General features: G+C 39.8%; 1 pseudogene; it reads right to left on the bottom strand.

Moving 5' to 3' along the window:
- Positions 1 to 12,724: 12,724 nt before the first annotated feature.
- Positions 12,725 to 13,914, bottom strand: LOC132488619 (polyadenylate-binding protein 4-like; annotated as a pseudogene).
- Positions 13,915 to 22,753: the final 8,839 nt, after the last annotated feature.

The raw sequence follows: 22,753 nt of genomic DNA, 5'->3' as shown, positions 1-22,753 counted from the left end.
CTCTGATCTTTATGATTTCTTTCCTTCTGCTAACTTTGGGTTTTGTTTGTCCTTCTTTCTCTAGTTCCTTTAGGTGTAAGGTTAGATTGTTTATTTGAGAGTTTTCTTGTTTCTTGAGGTAGGCTTGTATAGCTATAAACTTCCCTCATAGAACTGCTTTTGCTGCATCCCATAGTTTTGGATCGTCGTGTTTTCATTGTCATTTGTGTCTAGGTATTTTTTGATTTCCTCTTTGATTTCTTCAGTGATCTCTTGGTTATTTAGTAACTTACTGTTTAGCCTCCATGTGTGTGTGCATTTTACATTTTTTTCCCTGTAATTGATTTCTAATCTCACAGTGTTGTGATCAGAAATGATGCTTGATATGATTTTAATTTTCTTAAATTTACTGAGGCTTGATTTGTGACCCAAGATGTGATCTATCCTGGAGAATGTTCCGTGTGCACTTGAGAAGAAAGTGTAAACTGTTGTTTTTGAATGGAATGTCCTATAAATGTCAAATCTGTCTGGTCTTTTGTGTCTATTTAAAGCTTGTGTTTCCACATTAATTTTCTGTTTAAATGATCTGTCCATTGGTGTAAATGAGGTGTTAAAGTCCCCCACTATTACTGTGTTAGTGTCGACTTCTTCTTTTATAGCTGTTAGCAGTTCCCTTATGTATTGAGGTGCTCCTATGTTGGGTGCATATATATTTATAATTGTTATATCTTCTTCTTGGATTAATCTCTTGATCGTTATGTAGTGTCCTTCCTTGTCTCTTGTAACATTCTTTATTTTAAAGTCTATTTTATCTGATATGAGTATTGCTACTCCAGCTTTCTTTTGATTTCCATTTGCATGGAATATCTTTTTCCATCCCCTCACTTTCAGTCTGTATGTGTCCCTAGGTCTGAAGTGGGTCTCTTATAGACAGCATATAGATGGGTCTTGCTTTTGTATCCATTCAGCGAGCCTGTGTCTTTTGGTTGGAGCATTTAATCCATTCATGTTTAAGGTAATTATCGATACATATGTTTTTGTTACCATTTTGTTAACTGTTTTGGGTTTGTTTTTGTCGATCCTTTTCTCCTCTTGTGTTTTGTACTTAGAATAGTTCCTTTAGCATTTGTTGCAGAGCTGGTTTGGTGGTGCTGAATTCTCTTAGCTTTTGCTTATCTGTAAAGCTTTTGATTTCTCCATCGAATCTGAATGAGATCCTTGCCGGGTAGAGTAATCTTGGTTTTAGGTTCTTCCCTTTCATTACTTTAAGTATGTCATGCCACTCCCTTCTGGCTTGTAGAGTTTCTGCTGAGAAATCAGCTGTTAACCTTATGGGAGTTCCCTTGTATGTCATTTGTCATTTTTCCCTTGCTGCTTTCAGTAATTATTCTTTGTTTTTAATTTTTGCCAATTTGATTACTATATGGCTCGGCGTGTTTCTCCTTGGATTTATCATATATGGGACTCTCTGCGCTTCCTGGACTTGGGTGGCTGTTTCCTTTCCCATGTTAGGGAAGTTTTTGAGTGTAATCTCTTCAGATATTTTCTCTCAGGTCCTTTCTCTCTCTCTTCTCCTTCTGGGACCCCTGTAATGCAAATGTTGTTGCATTTAATGTTGTCCCAGTGGTGTCTTAGGCTGTCTTCATTTCTTTTCAGTGTTTTTCCTTTATTCTTTTTTGCAGCAGTGAATTCCACCATTCTGTTTTCCAGGTCACTTATCCATTCTTCTGCCTCAGTTATTCTGCTATTGATCTCTTCTACTGTATTTTTCGTTTCAGTTATTGTATGGTTCATCTCTGTTTGTTTGTTCTTTCATTCTTCTAGGTCTTTGTTAAACATTTCTTGCATCTTCTCGATCTTTGCCTCCATTCTTTTTCCGAGGTCCTGGGTCATCTTCACTATCATTATTCTGAATTCTTTTTCGGGAAGGTTGCCTATCTCCACTTCATTTAGTTTTTGTGCGGTTTTATCTTGTTCCTTCATCTGATACCTAGCCTTCTGCCTTTTCATCTTGTCTATCTTTCTGTGAATGTGGTTTCATTCCACAGGCTGCAGGATTGTAGTTATTCTTGCTTTTGCTGTCTGCCCTCTGGTGGATGAGGCTATCTAAGAGGCTTGAGCAGGTTTCCTGATGGGAGGGACTGGTGTAGCGGAATTCATTCTTGAGCTCTAGTAGTTTACTGGTAGCATCTTTATGATTTTCTATGTATAGTATGTCAACTGCAAACAGTGACAGTTTTACTTCTTCTTTTCCAATTTGGATTCATTTTATTTCTTTTTCTACCCTGATTGCGGTGGCTAGGACTTCTAAAACTGTGTTGAATAAAAGTGGCGAGAGTGGACATCCTTGTCTTCTTCCTGATCTTAGAGGAAATGCTTTCAGGTTTTCACCATTGAGTGTGATGTTAGCTGTGGGTTTGTCATATATGGCTTTATTATGTTGAGGTAGCTTCCCTCTATGCCCACTTTCTGAAGGTTTATATCAAAAATGTGTGTTGGGGGCCTCCCTGGTGGCGCAAGTGGTTAAGAGTCCGCCTGCCGATGCAGGGGATACGGGTTCGTGCCCCGGTCTGGGAGGATCCCATATGCCGCGGAGCGGCTGGGCCCGTGAGCCATGGCCGCTGGGCCTGCTCATCCGGAGCCTGTGCTCCGCAACGGGAGAGGCCACAACAGTGAGAGGCCCACATACCGCAAAAAGAAAAAAAAAAAAAATGTGTGTTGAATTTTGTTAGAAGCTTTTTCTTCATCTATTGAGCTGATCCTATGGTTTTTATTTTATTTTTTTATTATTTTTTTATTTTTTTATTTTTTTATGGTACGCGGGCCTCTCACTGTCGTGGCCTCTCCCGCTGTGGAGGCCAGGCTCCAGACACGCAGGCTCAGCGGCCATGGCGCACGGGCCCAGCCACTCCGCGGCATGTGGGATCTTCCCGGACCGGGGCCCGAATCTGTGTCCCCTGCATCGGCAGGCAGACTCTCAACCACTGCGCCACCAGAGAAGCCCGATCCTATGGTTTTTATTCTTCGATTTGTAATGTGGCGTATCACACTGATTGATTTGTGGACATTGAAAAATCCTTGCATCCCTGGGATAAATCCCACTTGATCATGGTGTATGATCCTTTTAATGTATTGTTGGATTCGGTTTGTTGAGATTTTTGCATCTATGTTCATCACTGATATTGGCCTGTAAGTTTCTTTTTTTGTGATATCTTTATCCGGTTTTGGTATCAGGTGATGGTGGCCTCATAGAAGGTGTTTGGGAGTGTTCCTTCCTCTGCAGTTTTTTGGAATAGTTTCAGAAGGATGGGTGTGATTGAGGTGCTCGTATGTGGGTGCATATGTATTTACAATTGTAATACCTCTTTCTTGTATTGATCCCTTGATCATTATGTAGTGTTCTTCTTTGTCTCTTGTAACAGTCTTTATTTTAAAGTCTGTTTTGTCTGATATGAGTATTGCTACTCCAGCTTTTTTTTACTTTCCATTTGCATGGAATACCTTTTTCCATCCCCTCACTTTCAGTCTGTATGTGTCCTTAGATCTGAAGTGAGCCTCTTATAGACAGCATATATATATGTCTCATTTTTGTATCCATTCAGTCACTCAGTGTCTTTTGGTTGGAGCATTTAATCCAATTACATTTAAGGTAATTATTGATATGTATGTTCTTAGTACCATTTTGTTAATTGTTTTGGATTTGTTTTTGTAGGTCTTTTTTCTTCCCATTTTCTTTTGTTCTTTTCTCTTGTGATTTGATGACTATGTTTTTTTTAAATATATAAATTTATTTATTTATTTATTTATTTTCGGCTGCGTTGGGTCTTTGTTGCTGCACGCGGGCTTTGTCTAGTTGCGGCACACTGGGGCTACTCTTTGTTGTGGTGCACAGGCTTCTCATTGCGGTGGCTTCTCTTGTGGTGGAGCATGGGCTGTAGGCATGCAGGCTTCAGTAGTTGTGGCTTGCAGGCTCTGTAGTTGTGTCTTGTGGGTTCTAGAGCACAGGCTCAGTATTTGTGGCGCATGGGCTTAGTTGCTTTGCAGCATGTGGGATCTTCCCGGACCAGGGCTCAAACTCGTTTCCCCTGCACTGGCAGGCGGATTCTTAACCACTGCACCACCAGGGAAGTCCCATGACTATGTTTAGAGTTGTATTTTACAGCTTTTTCTTTTTTGTATGTGTATCTATTGTAGATTTTTGGTTTGTGGTTATCGTGAGGTTTTTATGTAGCAGTCTCTCTTTCTATTTTTATATGTATGATTGCTTTAAGTTGCTGGTCTCTTAATTGCAAATGCATTTCCAATATCTTGCATTTGTACTCTTCTCTTATGATTGCTGATTTTGACTTCATATTTGTGTGTGGATGATTTCCTACCTTTACTGTAAGTTTATCTTTACTGGTGAGCTTTATCATTGGTAATTTTCTTGGTTCTAGTTGTGGCCTTTTCTTTCCCATCTAGAGAAGTTCCTTTAGCATTTGTTGTAAAGCTGGTTTGGTGGTGCTGAATTCTCTTAGCTTTTGCTTGTCTGTAAAGCTTTTGATTTCTTTGTCAAATCTGAACAAGAGCCTTGCTAGGTAGAGCATTCTTGGTTGTAGGTTTTCCCCTTTGATCACTTTAAATATATCATGGCACTCCCTTCTGGCCTGCAAAGTTTCTGGGGGAGAAAACAGCTGATAGCCTTATGGGGATTCCCTTGTATGTTATTTGTTGCTTTTCCCTTGTTGCTTTTAACATTTTCTCTTTGTTTTTAATTTTTATAAGTTTGATTAATATGTGTCTCAGAGTGTTCCTCCTTGGGTTTGTCCTGTATGGAACTCTCTGCACTTCCTGGACTTGAGTGATTGTTTCCTTTCCTATGTTAGGGAAATTTTTGGCTATTATCTCTTCAAATATTTTCTCAGGCCCTTTTTCTCTCTGTTCTCCTTCTGGGACCCCTATAATGCGAATGTTGGTGCATTTAATGTGTACCAGAGTTCTCTTAGACTGTCCTCATTTCTTTCCATTCGTCTTTCTTTATTCTGTTCCACAACAGTGATTTCCACCAATCTGTTTTCCAGTCTCGTTTATTCTGCAATTGATTACTTCTGGTGTATTTTTAATTTCAGCTATTGTATTGTTCATCTCTATGTCTTTGTTTTTTAAATCTTCTAGCTCTTTTTTTTTTTTTTTTTTTTTTTTTTGCGGTACGCGGGCCTCTCACTGTTGTGGCCTCTCCCGTTGCGGAGCACAGGCTCCGGACGCACAGGCTCAGCAGCCACGGCTCACGGGCCCAGCCGCTCCGCGGCACGTGGGATCTTCCCGGACCGGGGCACGAACCCGTGTCCCCTGCATCGGCAGGCGGACTCTCAACCACTGCACCACCAGGGAAGCCCTAAATCTTCTAGCTCTTTATTAAACATTTCTTGTATCCTCTCGGTCTGTGCCTCCATTCTTTTTCTGAGATTTTGGATCATCTTTACTATCATCACTCTGATTCTTTTTCAGGTAGATTGAGTATCTCCACTTCACTTAGTTCTTTTTGGGTTTTGTCTGTTTTCTTTGTCTGGAACATATTTCTCTGCCATCTCATTTTGTCTAACTTTCTGTGTTTGTGGTCTCTGTTCCTCAGGCTGCAGGATTGTAGTTCCTTTTGCTTCTGGTGTGTGCCCCCGGTGGGTGAGGTTGGTTCAGGGGCTTGTGCAGGCTTCCTGGTGGAAGGGACTGGTGCCTGCCCACTGGTGTGTGGAGCTGGGTCTTATCCTTCTGGTGCGCAGTGGTGTGTTTATAAGCAGCTGTTGGTTCAGGACAACTTTAGGCAGCCTGTCTGCTGATGGAGGGCTGCGTTCCCACCCTGTTGGTTGTTTGGCCTGAGACGTTCCAGCACTAGAGCCTGCAGGCTTTCGGGTGGGGCAGGTCTTGGTGCCAAAGTGGCAACCTCGGGAGACCTCACTCTGGGACCTCTACCACCAGTGGCCTTGCCCCTGGTGTGAGCCACAGCCAACCCCCTCCTCCCCAGGAGACACCCCAAGACCTGCAGGTACATCTGGCCCAGACTCCTGTGGAGTCACTGCTTTGCCCTGGGTCCCAGTGCATGTGAAAACTTGTGTGCTCCCTCCAAGAGTGGAGTCTGTATTTCCCCCAGTCCTGTGGAGCTCCTGCACTCAATCCCTGCTGACCTTCAAAGCCAAATGCTCTGGGGGCTCCTCCTTCCTGTTGCCAGTCCCCTGCTAGGGAGCCTGACCTGGGGCTCAGAACTCTCACTCCTGTGGGAGAACCTCTGTGATATAATTATTTTCCAGTTTGTGGGTTGGCCGCCTGGCAGGTATGGGATTGATTATATCGTGAAAGCGCCCCTCCTGCCGTCTCATTGTGGCTTGTTTTTCTTTGGATGTAGAATATCGTTTTTGGTAGGTTTCCATCTTTTTTGTTAGTGGTTGTTCAGCAGTTAGTTGTGATTTTGGTGTTTTCGTGAGAGGAGTTGAGCTCAAGTCCTTCTACTCCTCCATCTCATCCTTATCTCCCCAACACACTTATTCTTTTACATAAGAAGATGAGACTAATATTAGGACCAGTGCACACTAATTTTTCAAATGCCATGTTGTTTAAGTACCTATTATTGCATAACTACCCCAAAATTTGGCCGTGTAAAAATTAATTTAGTATGTTCATGGATTCAGTGGGTCAGGAATTTGGACAAAGCATAGTAGGAATGGCACGTCTGCTGCCTGATGTCAGTGGTTGAACTGAGAAGTCTCAAAGGCTGAGTGTCGACAGCTGGGGGTTGGGTGATCCTAGAGTGTTTACTCACGTGTCTGGCATCCAGCCTAGGAAAACTCAAGGGCTAGGATTGCTGACTAGAGCATCTGTAAGTGGCCTCTCCATATGGTTGGGGCTTCCTCACCCAAGTATACCAGCCTTAGAGTAGTAGAACTTCTTAATGGCAGCTCAGGGCTCCAGAAAGAAGTGTCTCAGCAAACAAGGTGGAACCACATTGCCTTTCCTGACCTAGCTTCTAAAGTCACATAGCATTGTTTTAGCTGTATTCTCTTGGTTATAGGAGAGTCAAAAATCCACTCACATTCAAGGGAAGAAAAGATAGACTCTCACATCTTGGTAGTAGGAGTGTCAAGACCACTTTTATTATTATAAAGGAGCATGTGAAATGGGTGATATGGTTGTGATCATCTTTGGAAAATACAGCCTGTTATCCCTGTCCATGTATGAAATGTTGCTGTAATAGACAGCCCACCTTAAGGTATTGCCCAGCTATTGGAGTCCTTTGCTGGCTGTACCCTCTTACCCAAACGTCTCCAAGGAGCCTGTTGGTCAGAGGACTATGACCTTGTTCCTAGTTATCAATAGTTACCTATTAATGAGAATTACATGGACTTTCTGGAGAAGATGGAATACTTAAAATTCACACAATTTACACTGAACCTTTGTCATTCAGCCTCTTAGTGTGTTGGGAGAATACCTGTGTGACGTAGAGATATGTATACATAGACCTATGAATATTATTTCATTACAATTCAGTTAATGTAATTGAAATTTTAGAAGAGTGGGGTAAAAGGATTGTTTTTTACTTAGGAGATAGTTATATGTTTCTGCTACATCATATCATAGGAGCAAGATGTTAACTGGTTGCATTTTACTGAAAGTGAGAATATTTTTGTTTTTTGTAGGTATGCAGTATGATGAGGAGGAGGAGGATGAAATCCCCCCCGATTTGTGGCAAGAGGCATGCTGGATTGTAATCAGGTAACTTTTTAGACCAAACTGAATCAACTTTAAAAAGCACTATAACTATACAGGGATTTCCTGCTAATTCTGTTTTTGAAAATTAAACGTTCTATATGAATATGCTACATGAGAGCTGGTTTCTCATTTTATTTATTTATTTAAATATTTAACTTTAACTTTTGAAGTATTTCCAACCTGCACAAAAGTTACACAAAGAAATCATGTATGTACTTCACCCAGATTCCATAAATGTTAACCTTATATTACATTTTCTTTGTCTTTTCCTTTTTCTCTCTCTCTACATATATTTTTTTTCTGAAACATTTGAGAGTAATTTGGTTACATAAGAACATTCTTTTACGTACTCATAACAGAACTCATCAAAATCAGGAAATTAATATTAATACAGTTATCTTATTTAATCTAGAAACCATATCCAAATTCTGCCAGCTGTCCCACTAACGTTGTTTATAACAAAATAAAAAAAATTTTTTTGATCCTGGATCCAACATAAGAGCACATAGTGCAGTTAGTTTTCATGCCTTATTTTTTTGTCTCCCATAATCTACAACAGTTTCTCACTCTTTTTCTGTTTTTCCTTACCTTGACGTTTTTGAAGAATACAGGCCAGTTACTTTTTAGAATGCCCCTCAGTTTGGGTTTCCTCATAATTAGATTCAGATGATTACTTTTGGAAACAGTGCATTTTCTGCTCTTAGTGCATTATATCAGGAGGCACATGATGCCTATTAGGTGCTATTAATTTGGTTCCTTTGTTTTCTCATTATTTTAAATGGATGAAGTTACAGTAGGTGGTAGTATTTCAACCCAAATTCCCATTCAATTCTGAGTATAATTAACTGTAATAAAAGTCAGTAAGAAGCCTTACATATAGGTAAGAAGAGTAACTTTTAATTAAATAAAGTAACATCCTGCTACGGGATGTAAAATGTAAAAACTCTCCTCTCTTACCGAACTGACAGTTGCTTTGTAAATAGTAACATTATGATGCCTCTGAGCCTTGCCATCTCCAAGATGCACATCCTCTCAGTTGACCCTCTCTCCTTTTTCAAAGAACACATGCTTCTGACATTCTACTAGTTAGTTGTATTTTGAGGATAAGTGAACCTGTCTTGAACATTGTTTTGTTAAAAATCTATTGAGTTTTTGGTGTGTAATTACATATCTATTTTCCCTATTAAACATGACTATAAAAACTTCTTACTGAGATATTTTGTATTTTCTATGATGTTTGAGTATTAAACACCAAGAGACATTTTATTAGTAAATGCCTATATTTTGTAGGGTATGCCTATATTCTGTAATCTTTAGGGAGAAAGAATATTTTTATCTTAGCCAAAAGAGAATTGTTTTCAATGTATGTGACAGGTTGCTCAAGGATAAAATACTCTATTTGACCAGTCATTGCATTTAACATTTGTTACAAAGTAAATTATTAGATGCTTATACTTGAATTGATTATAGGTGCTTTGGCTATTGTGAGATGACATTTTGTTTTTTCACTATTTAACATCAAGTGGCCTGTCCCAAGTATTGTGAATATGATATTACTTACTCTCACCAGTGATTTCAGTAAGATGATTTCTTGTACAATTATGATGGTAGAGAGCATAAATATGAACTATTCATAGAGTTTAGGTGTTTAAAGAATAGCATTTGAATGAAGTACTACTGTTCTAGTGATTTGGGGGAAAGTAACTATGGTTCAGCTTCCTGGGGGACTGAAACTTGTTCATAGTTTTGTAAAGAGTTTTCATTGTAAATTGTCCATAAAAACCATTGCTATTTATCTTACAGACAGTGCCTTCTAGGTGCTTCTTACATATCGATGGCTAACCCAGATCATTGTGAGAAATTTTTCTTTCCTGTCAGCTCACAGTCTCTACTGAAGGAAATTGCCCCCACCATTCTTGAGGCCATACCTTGTACAGGGATGACTGTGTACTGTGTTCTCTACCATAGGATCTGACTTCTAATATTGGTGGCCATGGTGGATTGAATCAGGGTGGGACTTTGACCCAAAGCCAGCCGGCTGGCCAGTAACCTGTGTGGTGATCTGATGATGTCAAAATGGCAGGCTGATGATTAGTTGGGCTACACATGTTGTTTCAGAAAATTAGTCTGAGGATGGGGGAGTTAGTTACTAAGGAGAGGAGGCTAGAAGCTAAGTCCAGCTATGCAGCTCTTCCTGTGTGGTGGTGAGGGGAGAGATTCCTCTTGCACTTATATCTACTTGTATCTTCATTGTATATCTCCTTCCCCATCCCTGACATGAACAAGTGTCTATTCCTTATAAACAGTACATCTACTCTTTTAGATTCTTTGTTCTTCTTTAAGGCATCATTCTGTTATTTCTCTCTATCTACACTAATTCTGATCTCTCACCCTTGCTCCATTTGTTATCATCAGTCATTTGCTGAATATTTTCACTTCAGTGACTTATTCTCATCTTACCTTTAACATATTCAGAATAGAATAATTTTAACCTAAAGTTGAAATTCTTAACCATTTCATATTTTAGTCATTGATATCATCATCCTCACGGTCATTCAAATTAGAGTGTTTTTTTTTTTTTTACAAGAAATGCTGTTTAACTTTTGAGGTAATAAAAGAGTAAAATAACAATGAAATATTTTGTTTTTACATGTCATGTTGAATCAGACAACAACTTAAACAAAATCCTTTGTTCTTAGAGTATATGGAAATGAGCAATCCTCCATACTCATAACAGAAATGTTAAGTGGCACAAGTCTCTGAACAGCATTTGGGCAATTTAAATATTAAACATTAATTCCAATGAATCATACATTTTATGAATAAAATAATTATATACATGAGCTTATAAGAGTTTGCAAAGGGTGTTTATCTCCAAGTTGTTTATGATAGAGGAAAAAAAAGGGAGGAAACAATCTAGCAACCTATACGTTTATCAAGAGAAAATTGTTGTATTATGGTACAAACATTAAAGGAAAGATAAAAGTCATTAAAATTATAGTGCAGATAATTATTTGTGGTCATGGAAGTTGACTATGGCGTATTGTCAAATTAAGAAAGCAGTTTCAAACAAGGTTTATAGCATGATTCCATTTTTGTTAAATCATGTGTATAAATATAGAGAAAAATTTGCGAGGAGATGCAAGAAATTTTAACAGAAGATCTGTCTGCATAATAGGATTATGTGTTGCCATAATTTTTTCATTGTCCATAATTTTTTCATTGTCTAAAGAGATTTTAAATTTAGAAAATCAATGCAATGAATATACGTATAGTTCATACAAAAAAAACAGAAACAGATTTTCTCATTCTTTCATAGCTAAAGTATTGCCACAGAAATATTTTAATATTTCTTTTGTACTGGTAATATATGAAACAGAAGACTTGAATATATGGTTATAGGAAACAATGAAGCAGAGTAAAAAAAATAAAACAACAACAAAACTATTTTCTAGACACCTTTGGTATGAGAGAATCAGAATTTTAAAAGTAATTACTTAAATGTAAATAAATAACTCTTGCATCTATTTCCAAAGTGGATTTCAAACAGCACACAGTAAAAGTCATGATAATAAAACTCTTTTTAAAAAGTATAGAGGAGCTGAGTAATATAGAGGAAAGGCAGGAGAGAAGAAGAGATCTGGGAATGGGACTGAAATAAGAATCATGCTGGAAAGCAGCCTAAGTGATATAACTTCAATTTATCAGAAAATCAATTAGTGAACTTCTGATCAATCAAGGCTAAAAGTGAGCCTTCGTGGGTTATATAGCTCTTAAGGTCTAATAAAAGGAGACGTGGAGTTCATAAACAAACTTTTACTGTTCTGAACCCTGAGACAATATCACTACATGTTACAACATATAACAGAGATTAGAAAACACAGTTGTTAAACAGAATGTGTGTGTTTTCTATATATGACTTTTATAATGTTGGTACCTGGTTCAAAACTTAAGGCATAATTTTATGCTGTATACGTATGAAGAGAATTAAGACTAGGCCAACTTTTTGACCTGAAATGATACAGGCTTATAACTTAAGAAATGTGGAAGTTAAGGTTTTACTATTCAAGTCACAATTTTGATAACCAGCAAGCACCTGGATTATGTCAACCAATGGAAAGAACAGTAAAATATCCTATAAAGCAGGTTTGTAGGCAACATTAAAAAACTCCATCATTAATTTTAGCCATCAGAAAAACACCATTTCAGGATATAAATTGAAGGGAAATTCAACTATTTCCTAGTATCTTAAACATTAATTCAAAATGAAATTAGATATTGAGTTTGTAGTAGCAATTTTTAAACTTTGGTTTCTTTAAAAAAATAGATGAGAAATTAGAAAATTTCTGTTTGTAAAAATAAATTACTTTGTAGGGCTTCCCTGGTGGCGCAGTGGTTGAGAGTCCGCCTGCTGATGCAGGGGACACGGGTTCGTGTCCCGGTCTGGGAAGATCCCACATGCCGCGGAGTAGTTGGGTCCGTGAGCCATGGCCGCTGAGCCTTGCGCGTCTGGAGCCTGTGCTCCGCAACGGGAGAGGCCACAACAGTGAGAGGCCCGCGTACCACCAAAAAAAAAAAAAAAAAAAAAAAAAAAAAATTACTTTGCAATCCTTGGGTATAAGAACTACTTTGGGCATATTTTCATGGAAGAAATTAAAGCTAGCAATATTATTAAAATAAGAAAAAGTATGCAAATAATTACCACACTTCAGTTGGTTCAAAATGCAGTAAAAATATATCTATTTATACTTATTGATATGAGCACTACATCAAAATCAGAAAAATATACCATATTATAATTAGATGGTGTGCCTCTATAAAAAGAACCAAGGTTCTAAGATTTACTTATTTTCTCTCCAAAGAAAAATAAATAGCTTTGTATACAAAACCTTCTACCATAATGTTTACTAAACTAAGCAGCCATCAACTGGGATTTGAAATTCACTGAGGACGATTCAGACAGAGATCACTAACATCCCCCAAGCGGCTACAAACACTGGCTGGTGCATTAAGTTTCCCTCTCCTACAGCCTCTGGGCCAGGGCGATGTTGAGCGGCTTGGAGCCCAAGATGCGGCCATCTCAGTCGTTGCTTTAGTGGCCTCTTCAGGAGAGGAGAAGCAGATCAAGCCAAACCCTTTGCTTTGCCCTTCTTCCTGCATTACCTTAACTCTGCTAATTGATCCAAATGAAGAAAATTCCCTCCGCAGCTTTTCATCATCAGTGGTCTCATCCAGGTTCTTAATATAGAGCTTTGCCCCCCGGCACTGCCGAAATCTTTCCTGTTTCAGCTGCTCAAACATTTGCTTTAACTCAGCCTGTCGCTCTGCTTTCTTTTGTGCCCGGCCTACAAAAAGCAGTTGTCCATTTATGTCCTTTCCATTCATTTCTTCAGCAGCCTTTTTGGAAGCCTCATGGCTATCAAAACTCACAAAGCCAAAGCCTTTGGATTTCCCACTGGAATCTGTCATCACCTTAACACTCAGAGTTTTCCCATATTTGCTGAAAACTTCCCTCAGCCTCTCATCATCCATGTCATCTCCTAAGTTTTTGATGTAAACATTGGTGAACTCACTGGCTTTGTTTTGGAGCTCGGCTTCCTGATCTTTGCGGCTTTTGAATCTGCCAGCAAACAGCCTGCAGTCCTTAAGCAGTGCCCCATTCATCTCCTGGATGGCCCTGTCGGCGGCAATCTGGTTCTGAAAGTGCACGAATGCATAGCCCCTGGAGCCATGATCATCACTCATCACCTTGGAGGACAGGATCTTCCCAAAAGATGAAAAGTGTTCATAAAGGGTTTTATTATCAATGGATTTTTCCAGATTCTTGATGAACACCTTCCCAATTCCAGATTTCCTCAAGTAGGCGTCACGCTGAGACCACATGAGACGGATGGATTTGCCCTTTATCGGGTCAAAGTTCATGGTGTCCAGGGCCTTCTGGGCATCTGCCAGCTGCAGAAAGTTCACGTAGGCATAGACCAGAGAGTGGCAGGTGACCAGGTCCCTGCAGATGTGGATGGACAGCATGGGCCCCACAGCGCTGAACTTCTTGAACAGCAGGTCCTCAGTGACGTCCGTGTGGAGGTCACCCACGTACAGGGAGGCCTGGCGGTACTTGGCTGCTACATGCATCTCCTGGCTCCTCACCACCACAAGCTGGTCCCTAAGGAGCTCCTGGAGTGACTTCTGTAGGAGGCTGACCCGGGCTCGTGCGTGGTGGCCTCAGAGTCAGCGCTCTGAGGCCAGGCGATGCGGTTCATTCATGTACAGCTCCCCAGGCTCGGGCAGCACCCTCAGTCAAAAGCTCCTCAGCAACCAGTCCAGCCAACCCTGGAAGGGGGCGACAGAACCTTGAAATCTCAAAGAAAGATTCCTAGGTCAAGCCGGTCCTTCCCGGCCACTTGGTGAGGAATCTTCAAGTGGTGGGCTGGCCCTCCATCTCAGCGTTCTCCACAGCCATTCTCCGGTGGCTGGTTTCTGACTAAAAATAGGCCTCGCTCAGGCTGGTTTAAAGTTACAGCCGCGGGCCTCCCTGGTGGTGCAGTGGTTGGGAGTCCGCCTGCCGATGCAGGGGATACGGGTTCGTGCCCCGGTCTGGGAGGATCCCATATGCCGCGGAGCGGCTGGGCCCGTGAGCCATGGCCGCTGGGCCTGCGCGTCCGGAGCCTGTGCTCCGCAACGGGAGAGGCCACAACAGTGAGAGGCCCACATACCGCAAAAAGAAAAAAAAAAAAAAAAAGTTACAGCCGCCGGGGGAAAGAATTCCACAAGTGGAGTCTGAGGCGGCGGCCCGGGAAGCAGCATGCGGGCGGCGGGCGCAGGGCCCCAGAGCCCCGAACCGCCTGGTACCGGGTTGTGCAGGCGCCGCCGGCCGCATGCGCCCTGACCAACCCTGGCCGCTCTCCTCCCTGCAGACCCCACCTAGAGTTCTTATTTTATCTTTTTAAATCCTTTTTTAAAATTATAAGTTTCAGGAATACAGCATTATAGTTCAACATCTGTATATAGAACAGAGTGATCACCACCGTAGTCTAGTTACCATCCATCATCGTACAGTTGACCCCCTTTACCCATTTCAACTACCCCTCAACTCCCTTCCCCTCTGGTAACCATTAATCTGTCCTATATCTGTGAGTTTGTTTTTCTGTTCTTTTGTTTGTTGGTTGGTTTGGGTTTTGGGGTTTTTTTTTAGATTCCACATGAGTGAAATCATATGGTATTTGTCTTCCATCTGACTTGCATAATTATCTAAAGGTCCATTCATGTTGTCATACTTATTTTTATCTTTGTGCATTTTCTTTAGTTTTATCTCCTGACACTTTTTTCAAGAAATGTTTCAAACATATTGGATGAAATTGATATATAAAGGACATTTGTAAATTAGGGCTTTCTTATAGTTCTTAAGTTCTGTTTGAATTATTTTACCAATATGTCTCTTTCCCCCAAATTTAACTAAGTTCTACAGAGAAAGCGTTCTTAGACTTATTCCTTTTTTGGATACCACGTAGTATTTTTTGTAATGATTTGTATAGAGTGGTTGGTATTTAATGATTAATATTTATTGAATTTAATAATAATGGAAATGGGGAAATATGCTAGAAAACATCACTGAGTTGTAACTGATTATGAACTCAACTGTTTTTCCAGTTCCCATTTTGACAAGAAAGGCTTGGTCAGACAACAGCTGGATGCTTTTGATGAGTTTATTCAGATGTCTGTTCAAAGAATTGTGGAAGATGCTCCACCTATAGACCTATAAGTGGAAACAGCATGCTAGTAGAGAAGTTGAAGAACCAGTAAAATGGTTATTCTAATAAAGTAACATAAATAAGAGTATTGATTTGAAATTTCAGTCCTTAACTCACCTGGCCTAACAGTTAAAAAAAAAAGGGGGGGGGGCTTCCCTGGTGGCACAGTGGTTGAGAGTCCGCCTGCCGATGCAGGGGACAGGGGTTCGTGACCCGGTCCGGGAGGATCCCACATGCCGCGGAGTGGCTGGGCCTGTGAGCCATGGCCGCTGAGCCTGTGCGTCCGTAGCCTGTGCTCCGCAACGGGAGAGGTCACAACAGTGAGAGGTCTGCATACCGGAAAAAAAAAAAAAAAAAAAAAAGAAGAGGGTCTGTAGGTGTTTTTAGTAGTGTTCTTCTAGCATCATCAATCAGCTCCTGATTTATTCTTACTAATGGAGAGATGCATTTTTGCAAGTAATGCAAAACCCTAATCCTTATTCAGATAGTAAGTATTTAATAGCCAGTAAGACAGAACTCAGAGATATGATAGAATACTAAGAGAAGCAAGCCAGAAATAGTTACATTGCTTTTTTCTTTCACAGTGTAAGGAATCATAAAAGAAAAAGTATGTGAAGGACTTTTTCCCTTGATTATTTGTTGCATGCAATACATTATCATAACAATAGAAGATATAATAAAGGAAAACCATCAATCATATTAGTTGTTTTAATTTTTCTAAGTTCATTGTAGTCTTTGTTTTCACGTATGCATTTTTTTTTTTTTTTTTTTTTTTTGGCGTTACGCGGGCCTCTCACCGCTGTGGCCCCTCCCGCCGCGGAGCACAGGCTCCGGACGCGCAGGCCCAGCGGCCATGGCTCACGGGCCCAGCTGCTCCGCGGCATGTGGGATCCTCCCGGACCGGGGCACGAACCCGGTTTCCCTGCCTTGGCAGGCGGACCCTCAACCACTGCGCCACCAGGGAAGCCCCGTATGCATTTTTTAGCATCGTTAAAATCATAGCAAGGCTATAATTTTATTTAACTTATTTTTTTATATAAATTTATTTATTTATTTATTTGTTTTAATGTATTTATTAATTTGTTGCTGCGTGGGGGCTTTCTCTAGTTGCAGTCAGCAGGGGCTACTCTTCGTTACAGTGCACGGGCTTCTCATTCAGGTGGCTTCTATTGTTGCAGAGCACAGGTTCTAGGCATGTGGGCTCAGTAGTTGTGGCTCACGGGCTCTAGAGCACAGGCTCAGTAGTTGTGGCACATGGGCTTAGTTGCTCCACAGCATGTGGGATCTTCCCGGACCAGGGATCAAACCCATGTCCCCTGCATTAGCAGGTAGATTCTTAACCACTGCACCAACAGGGAAGTCCCAAGGCCATAATTTTAGAATCTAGTTTTACATGAATGATAATGACTGACCCTAGTTTTTGAGTAGAGAGGCAGCATGATGGGCCTTGAGGGACAGGGAAAACTGAAAAACAAGGGGAAGTAGGGAGAGCCCCAGAAATAGAATTAGACAGAAAGAGAGAATATTACTTCCGGCCAGTTCGGTCCCTCTTTTCTGTAGCTTATCTTGTAAGGGCTGATGTATTATTCTCATTCTGGCTGGAGGTGCTGCACAGGCTTCTGCTGTTAAGAACAAAAATAATTGGCACTTCTGGCACTGTGTTGGAAAATGGGCATAAAATGCCTTTTTTATACTTAGAGCATTTTCTCTTCATGGTCTTTGCACAACAAGAGAGACAACAATATTATAATGTAGCATTTTCAAAGTGCCAGTGTCATAAGTACTTATGGAGGAAGAGATCTCTCAAGCTGGTACATCAGAGCCTAGAGGAAGAGATGGGAGGGACTTTAACTCTGAAGGGCAGGGTAGGACTTGTCTTAGTAGAGAAAAGATACTTAATCATTTCAGCAAAAAAAATACTTGGTATATCAGTATTTGGCTTGGGGATAGATTTTAGGGACTATAACAGTCAGTATATGATTTTTGGTTTGATTTGTTTTTGATAGGTATTAGTGGAAGATAAGATGAAACCAGATTGTCACAGCCTTTGGATGTCATTAGATGTCAAGGGGAATTGTGGAAAGATTGTCAAAGAATGTGCATGAAGCATTATTTTAGAAAGGTTACTTTGGAGATCATGTTTACTTGGCGTGGAGAGAGGCTGGAGTCAGATTAAAATCTTGGTATAGCTTGGGTTTCAGATAATAATGTCCTAGACTAGGGTGATAGGAGAAATGAGTAGTTGGATGGCTGGCTTCCCTTTGACTCATTATCACCATCAGTTCTCTATGCTTTTTTCCTACTCTAGTTTGGGAAGCTTGGGTGTCAACAATTTACCTTTAATGGTCTGCTTACTCCCATCTTCTCCTCCTCTGAGAATTGATGTAGAGAGAAATACACTATCCATTTATAATTGGAAAGTTTTCACGGGTCTTGTTTTATTGGACAACAAATAGATATGTTACTGAAAACTTTTTTTTTTCTGCTAAGGGCTGAGCTATAGTCAGCCAGGGCTAGAAGTATTCAGTCCTTTATGTAGAGTAGTAATTAGGATTTTCTGTATGTTTAATTGAAGAGTTACATTTAGTTTTTCTATGTTCTATTGATGAGATTAGAGTATAGTTCTAATTATCCAAATTTATCTTTTCTTTTTTTTCTGGTAACTGTACTTCTGACCTGAATGAAGGAGAGGGCACATGAAACGGCTGTGTAGATCATTAGTGCAAATCCATTTTAATTGTTTCATATAAATTCAGAGTGTGTGATATGTGTATAGTCTTTACTTGCGATATATTAACTCTTGATAAATGTTACTTTTTGTCTTACGCCTTAAGAAAGTGATGAAGTATAAAACTTAATGTCTGTGGAATATGGCTGTTGACTTTGGAGAGTACCCATATTAAAGTGGATTGATTTAATCAGTTTATAGAGTTTCTTCTACTCAAAATGTTAATGGTGGTTTAAATGGAATCATCAAAACTTTTATGGAAAAAAATTATTTACCCTCTTCATGTTTTTTGGTTTCATTTTAGCCAAGATATTTGCTAAAGTTTGAACAACTTTACCTCTCCAAGCCCATAAGAGTTGGTGCTGCTTCACCAGTGTTGCCACGTGAAGCCAGATTAAGAAATCTCACGTAAGAAAGAGTTATTCCAGCAGCTGGTATTGAAATACAGTTTAGAAAGATGCAATTTTAACCAGTTGAGAGTTTTATCAATTACCTTACTATTAACGTGTGATCTGCTTTTATTTTCTGCTCCACTGTATAACAGAAACAGTCATTAAAGAAGGTGAAGAGCAACCTCAGATGCAGCATCAGAAAACTTTTATTGGTAAAGTTCCAGTTATGTTGCATTCAATTTACTGTCTACTAAATGGCTTAGCAGATCATGATCTTTGTGAGTTAAATGGATGCCTCTTGGATCCTGATGGCTACTTCATTATTAATGGATCAGAAAAGGTATAGTAGCATTATTTTATTTTTATAAATTTATTTTATTTTTACTTTTCTATTATTTTTGGCTGTGTTGGGTCTTCGTTGCTGTGCACAGGCTTTCTCTAGTTGCGGTGAGCGGTGGCTTCTCTTGTTGCGGAGCACGGGCTCTGAAGTGTGCGGGCTTCAGTAGATGTGGCGTGTGGGCTCAGTAGTTGTGGCTCGTGGGCTCTAGAGTGCAGGGTCAGTAGTTGTGGCACACGGGCTTAGTTGCTCCGCGGCATGTGGGATCTTCCCGGGTCAGGGCTCGATCCCATGTCCCCTGCATTGGCAGGTGGATTCTTAACCACTGCACCACCAGGAAAGCCCTAGTAGCATTATTTTTTAAAAATTACACAATTATCATTAAGATTTAAATTATGAAAGTTGAAATTAAAAAGTAAGCTTTTCTACAGAATAATCTGAAAGTGGTAGTTGAATTATTTATGGGGGTGAATTTATATAAACCAAAGTTTTATTTAGCTGTATATAATACGCACTAGAAATTTGGTCAGTTGTTTAAACTTGTATGTTTCTATGGAGCATTTTTGCAAAATGGAGTTTGTAAAGTTCAAGAATTGATGTTTCAGTGAGCCTGTATGACGAGATTAAATTAAGATGCAGATTTCACTCTTCTTTCTACTTCAAGGACCTTGTGGGTTTTATGGCTGTAACTTTTATTGTCCATATAGGTTCTGATTGGTCAAGAGAAAATGGCAACAAAAACAACCTTTGTGTTTGCCAAAAAGGATTCTAAATATGCCTACACAGGAGAGTTTAGATCATGTCTGGAGAATTCTTTTGACCCACTATCTGGGTTAGCATGCTGGCAAGAGGAGGACAGGTATGGACTATTACATGATATTGTTTGGGTTTATTCCTGTTGGTCTAGTTTTGTAAGTTACCAGACTGCATGTTTAGTCAAAAAGTTTTTCTGGAGCATATTATCAGTGTTATATGCTAGGCATTTTATTATTTACATACTACTGTGTAATAAATCACTCCAGTAGCAACATTTATCATCTTACAGTTTCTGGATGTGGCTTAGTTGGGTCCTTTAGCTAAGCATCTCTCACAAGGCTTCAGTCAAGTTATTTGTCTGGGCTGCAGTCATCATCTTAAGGCTCGTTTGCATGGTTGTTGGCAGGAATCAGTTCCTTGCCGCTTGGCTCCCCTCCATACAGCAACTGATAACATGGCAGCTCACTTTGGCAGAGAGAGTAACTAGGAAAATTTGTAGAGCATAAGGGCAGGATGGAAGTCACCTTTTTTGTTTGTTTGTTTGTTTTTTTCTTTTTTTGGCTGCGCCTCGAGGCTTGCAGGATCTTAGTTCCCCAACCAAGGATTGAACCCAGGCCCTGGCAGTGAAAGCGCCGAGTCCTAACCACTGGATTGCCAGGGAATTCCTGGAAATCACCATCTTTTTATACCTTAATCTTGGAAGCAACGTCCTATCATTTTTGCCAAGTTCTATCATTGGGCACTATCTTAGTAGCTGCCTACCCTAGGCATGTTGCTTATAATAATGTAATATAATAACAGCTAGCATTTCTTGACTGTTTGCTGTGTGCCAATTATGTTACTCAGTTTGCTTGATTTAATCTTTACAACTATATTGGGAATTTGTTGTAATCAACTCTTATTTAATTTCATGTACATTTTTTATTAAATTTTTTTGAATAAGGCATATGTGCACATTAAAATAGTTCAAAAAATTACAAAAAAGGGTACACTATAAAAAGTAGTCTTCCTTTGATTCCCAGATTTCTTCCCCAGCGGTAGCTGTTTGTTTGTTTATTTATGGCTGCGTTGGGTCTTCATTGCTGCGCGCGGGGTTTCTCTAGTTGCGGTGAGCGGGGGCTACTCTTGGTTGCAGTGCGTGGGCTTCTTGTTGCTGTGGCTTCTCTTGTTGCAGAGCACAGGCTTCTAGGTGTGCAGGCTTCAGTAGTTGTGGCTCGTAGGCTTTAGAGCACAGGCTCAGTAGCTGTGGCGCATGGGCTTAGTTGCTTTGCAGCATGTGGGATCTTCCCAGACCAGGGCTCGAACCCGTGTCCCCTGCATTGGCAGGCCGATTCTTAACCACTGCGCCACCAAGGAAGTCCCGTGGTAGCTGTTTTTGATAATTTCTCATGAATCCATCCAGAAATAGTCTTAACACAAAATTATAAATGGGAGCATAACATATGCACTGTTTGAAGGTTGCTGGTATCCTTTAAAAATATATTTAGATCAGCAATTGATCATTGTTTTTGAGCTGTGATATTCCATGTGTAGATGTAGCATAATTTTTTGAACCATTTCTCTTTTGATGGACATTTAGGTTTCCAGTCTTGTGCTCTTACAAACAGTTCTGCAGAGTCTAATATCACTTTTCTACGTTTTATAAAGAAGGAGTCTTGAACATTAGAGACGTTTGAGTGCCTGAAGTTAAAATCCCATGTAGAATAGGTGTTTTAAAGAATTAAAATGGTTTTTACTTGTGAATGGGGGTAGAACGGGGCCCAAGCACAAGGGTTTGGAAAAGATCCCCAGGTGACTGTGATGTGCATTTTTTGTTGATAAGCATTGGCCTGGATTATGGAGGGCAAAAGTAAGAACACAGTATGTTAGAGAGATTATCATGGCAGCTATGGGCAAAATGAATTAATTAGTGGCAGAGAAAGGAAAATCATCCAGATATAGTGATAAGTTTGATATAATATGAGAATGAGTCAATTAAGATTGTATGGTTCTTATGGTCCTTACTCTGAGGTCCTAGATAAAATAGAGAACTTCCAAGAATTGGTTTTTAGAGAGAACCTAGTAAGTTCATTTTTAGACAAAAGATTTTGGGTGGTGCATGATGTAGGCATTCTGCTTTAATGTTTTGCTTATTCAGAAAAATTTTTTTTGACGAAACAAATAATAGACTGAATGGAATAATTGGTATCTAAGTTGAAAGAATGAAATGGCAATTGGAGACATGAGGGCTGACGGTACAGGAAAAAGATCAAGATGAAGATTTGCCTGTCCTTTATGTAAAGTTGTTACTGAACATCCGTGAGATGGGATAAGGTTTCTAAGGAAGGAGGCCTGAAGTAGGAGGAGGAAGACAAGAGAAACTTTTATTAGATGGACCATGATAATGTAGGGTTATGAGGCCAAGAGAAGATAGAATTTGATATTGAAGGAAAGAAATTTGATTAAAACTGAGAAACCAGGTGTTGTGTAATGCAGTGTAAGCTAGTAACTTTTATTTCATTTCTGTCTGTGTTGCAATTAAAGGGGGAAAAATTGGAAAAGAGAAGCTTATATGAGAGAGGCTGTTTGTTAATTTTGAAACATTGCTCATATGTGGAGATACCTCACAGACCAACTAAGAGTTAATATTTATTTTTCATTTTGTGCTTAGCTTTTCCCACATTTGTCTATCCATATTCTCTCTTATTTTGCCCTCATTTATTTCTTTCTTCCAAAGTTTTTAATTTTTTTGGTTGGGGGAAAGGACTTGGGGGTCTTTGTTTTGCAGCCAAAGGTCATTTCCAAATACAGCCTTGGGGAATCATAGAGGATCTTGGCAGACAGAGAGAGTAGATAATGCAAGTTCTCTCAGGTCCAAATGACCAGTCTGTCCATCAAATGAGTAAACCTGTTCCATTGGTTTGAAAAGCAGCCATAGGATGTTCCTTAAAATATGAGAGGCATGCTTCTTTTGAAATACATATAATGAACATGTATATAAAATGGTTCTTATGATGTTTATATATGGCTACGATCTCTGTGTCCTCATATTCTAATGATGTTTTTTTTCCTAGGGTGCAAAAAGAGTGCTATTGGT

Source organism: Mesoplodon densirostris, chromosome 1 (genome assembly GCF_025265405.1).
Source record: "Mesoplodon densirostris isolate mMesDen1 chromosome 1, mMesDen1 primary haplotype, whole genome shotgun sequence".
Taxonomy (NCBI): Eukaryota; Metazoa; Chordata; class Mammalia; order Artiodactyla; family Ziphiidae; genus Mesoplodon; species Mesoplodon densirostris.
Note: the sequence above shows the minus strand (reverse complement) of the source record. Positions and strands in the feature narration are given on the sequence as shown.